The sequence below is a fragment of the Silene latifolia genome, chromosome 10 (genome assembly GCF_048544455.1).
Source record: "Silene latifolia isolate original U9 population chromosome 10, ASM4854445v1, whole genome shotgun sequence".
In the NCBI taxonomy this organism is placed as follows: Eukaryota; Viridiplantae; Streptophyta; class Magnoliopsida; order Caryophyllales; family Caryophyllaceae; genus Silene; species Silene latifolia.
Window position 1 is genome coordinate 128,110,808 of NC_133535.1, and position 3,881 is coordinate 128,114,688.

Here is a 3,881-nt window from a genome sequence, read left to right on the forward strand (position 1 = left end):
AACTCGGAATTTTGGGATTGTTGCTGCTGCGGCATATAGGGAGGTTTTTTATATGGTTGTTTGTGAGGGGGCACATAATCTTGCTGCTGCTGCTGTTGTGGAGGTTGAGTCGGATTCAGGACATTCTGGCTACTCCACCTCAAGTTGGGGTGGACATTCGGCTCATAGTACGTGTTTGTCTGCCTATAGTGTTGAAAGGCAGCACAAGACTCAAAGGGGACAGAACAATTCTCTGAGACATGCCCCTCAGCTCCACATCTTCTATAGACGAAAGGACCGTCTGAAACAGCGTTAACATGGTACATCCCTCCTTTAGAAGCTCCTCCCAACTCATATTTGTCAAACCTTGCAGTGAGAGCTTCTAGTGCAGCAACAGAGGAAGATTCAGCAGCTCTCCTCTGGTTTCCTCTCGAATTCCCATATTCAGCCTTATGAGTGGCCAAATCATCAATGATCTTCCACCTCTTAGTCTCTCCCATGTTCTCAGCAAATCGGCCATTGGTTGCAGCATCCAAAATAGCCCTCTGATCGTCATACAGCCCATTATAGAACTGATTGCAAAGACTCCATTTTTCGAACCCATGGTGCGGTATGGTTCGCACCAATTTCTTGAAACGGACCCATGCTTCATGAAAGTTCTCATCAGGACCCTGTTTAAAGCTCGTGATCTGAGCTCTAATGGCGTTAGTCTTCGAGGCAGAGAAGTACTTTTTGTAAAATGCCAGGGCTAAGGAATTCCAGTCGGTGATCCCATGAGCGGCTCGGTCCAGATCTCTATAACACTCCCTTGCAGCATCACGAAGGGAGAAAATGAACATGGTCTCCTTGATCTGGTCTTGGGTCACACCGGTCGGCGGGGGTATAGAGCAGCAATAATCAATAAAAATCTCCATATGCTTGGCTGCATCTTCATTTGCAGCTCCCCCGAACTGGTTTCTCTCAACCAGGTTAATATAGGAAGGCTTCGGCTCGAATTTCCTCGCCTCCCCAGGTAGTTCGAATCCTTTGTAGAGATTCGCAGCTGTCGGCTCTGAGTGACTAGCAATGGTTGCTTCTTCAGCCATGACTGGAATTTCTGGAGAAGTGACTGTCTCAGCTGAAGAAATTGAAGTAGGAGATGTAGGTGGATCTTCCTCGAACAGAGCGTTCTCGTAGTAGCTTGACAGAGTACTCAGCTCTTCCTCTGTCGGTAATACCCTTTGTGATCGTCTCAACTCGCGCAAGGATTTCTCGATCTCAGGATTGAATGGTACTAGTTCACCACCCTGTGACCTGCGCATAAGAAGAAACTACAAAAAGAATATAAGAAAAGTTTAAGGAACGGAAGTCCCTTAAACTAAGAAAGACTAAATAAAAACAACTAAAAATTAGAACAATTGCCTCCCCGGCAACGGCGCCAAAATTTGATACCCGTCGTGAGGTGTCAAAAATAAATTTATAATCTCCAACTACAACTATAGCTAGCGGCAGTCGGGTCGAACCACAGAGAGGCAGACGTAATTTCTAGTTGTTTAAATTCGGTCTAAGGTAACAATAAGGTGGAGGTTTGATTGAATTGGTCTATAGCTAATGAGCAATAAAATAAAGTAAACTAAGCAGACGGATGAAATCAAGTATAAAAAAGGGTACTAGGATGGTCGGTTCGTTATAGTTTCGGCGGCAACATACTAAACAGGTCTAAATCAAACACATGAGGCGGGAAATAAAGAGGTCCTCTCGGTCCACTCTTAACAAATAGCATCTTTCGATCTCTCTATAGGTCCCTAATATCACTAATACTAACTTTCGTCCTGAAAAGTGACTACGGTCTAAACTTTACCTATCTTTCGATCTCAGCATAGTTTAGTCATTTTAATTGGTGATCTAACAACTGTCCCTATCTCTCGATCTAATGGGTCAGTCATATATTAAGCATTCAAGTAGTCGTGTGCACTCGATTCGTCGAATAAAGAATTAAAACAATTAAAACGAAAATAAAACCTCACGTGGTCAGTCGATCGACCAGGTATGGCGGTCGATCGACCAGCACGCGATTCAGGCCGTGTTCATTATATTGCCGCCTACACTACAATTCCCCTACATCCTAGCACGAATAAATTAGCTACTCATACTGAAATTAAAGGCAACAATAATATTAAGGATTAAAGCTACGGAATTCATGCTTAAAACGGTAAAATAAACAATTAACAAAAGATGGCAATTCTGCTTGGGAACTGATCTAGCAATTCGACAACTATGAACGAAAATAAAATAACAGAATAAAACCAGAGGGTACCGTGTGAATTGCGAAGGAAAAGAACAAAGCCGAATGACAAAGCGAATTGTATTCAATACCGAAAGTAATCTCGAACCCTAATTATTCTAAAGAACTGTATGTAAAACTTTATGTAAAACTTGATAAAAACTGGATGATTGTATCTGTCGAACTAGGTTACGTTATATAGAAAGTATACGTAACATAATTCCTAAACCTAATAACTCATGGGCTTGATAAATCTCGATCTTTTAATTCTCATCTGGAATAGCGTCTTGGTCGATCGACTGAAGTGACCGGTCGATCGATCAATAGCAGATGTCTGATAGCCTCGGAACCGATGGTTGGTCGATCGACTGAAGGTAGTGGTCGATCGACTGCTTTAGCTGCTACTTAACTTCTATAATCTCGTGGATTTGTCTTTTGGGCCTTGGATTGCGCACCAAGCTCGTTCCTTAAGCGAATACTTCACGTCAAATGTAATGCAGGATACTCGGGGACGGATTTAGCTCGATTTCCGCTGGATTCTTCACATTTCTGCAATAATGTACAAAAACACGAAAGTAGACGGAAATAGGGGAAATGGTAGCTTAAACTACACAATGAGCTCTGAAATGCGTGTAAAATGGGATGTAAAACATCATATGAAAGACACGCATCAATAACCAAAGAGAGGAAATGAATTGTGATATTTAGAGGTGATGTTAAGAGAGTAATTACATGAAAGATAGTGGTGTCGTAGTGTTATCACTATTGGTTAAGGATGATGATAAATAGGGAAGTTAGTCATTCTAAAGGGGTTGATTTTGTGGAGGCCTGATTGGTATGTATGGTTGTGAGGGAGTATAAGATGAGGATATAGGAGGTGTTTGCTAGTAGTTGGGTAGTTATGACGATATGGTTACGTTCGCCGGGTGGTGATAATTGTGCGGATGTGATGATATGTTATGAAGGGCACCTGAGTTAAGCTCCGGTGAGAGATATCCATTATCAAGTGGTAACTTACGTGATCAGGATTGGCTAGTTAGATTCGATTATGGGTCTATGATGCGTGTAAATGTTTGTGTGAGGTTCTGACCTCACGAGTAGTAGTATGAAGTGATAGTTATAAGTCGTTATACGAGTGTTCCGCGTCATATGTTTTGTGCGGTAACCTAATAGGATGATATATTCAAGAAGTGGTAATTTGGATGATCTGGAATGGCTAGTTATACTTGTATGTGTATGTATGATATCTGTAAGTGATAGTGTGAGGTTCCGGCCTCATGAGTAATAGTATGGATGATATTCATAAGGTTATTATCTATTTATTACGTGTAATATGCTACGTTGTGATCTAGTAAAGCGGTTTTACGGAAGTTTTCTGGTCAAGGAAGTTATACTGAGTCAGTGTTTATGGGATTGTATAAGTTGCGACGACTATCGATGTGGTTGTTGTGCCTCGAGTGGCGATCCGGGCACGGTACTTCCTATTGTGATATGAGTATTTTTGTGTTGCGATGCGGCTGTTGGTGACGGTGTTGCGATGCCGTCATCGGTTGTGGTGGAGTAGGCGGGATACAGATGAGACGAACTTTCGAAAGTATATATCAGTTATATAGATTGTTGATAAGGTTATTTTCAGTCG

The 3,881-nt window shown here is 41.8% G+C and overlaps 1 non-coding gene across 1 annotated transcript; it reads left to right on the plus strand.

Moving 5' to 3' along the window:
• Positions 1–576: 576 nt before the first annotated feature.
• LOC141609728 (small nucleolar RNA R71) lies at positions 577–683 on the plus strand. Its single transcript, XR_012527644.1, has one exon. It is a non-coding gene; the product is annotated as a small nucleolar RNA R71 (small nucleolar RNA).
• Positions 684–3,881: the final 3,198 nt, after the last annotated feature.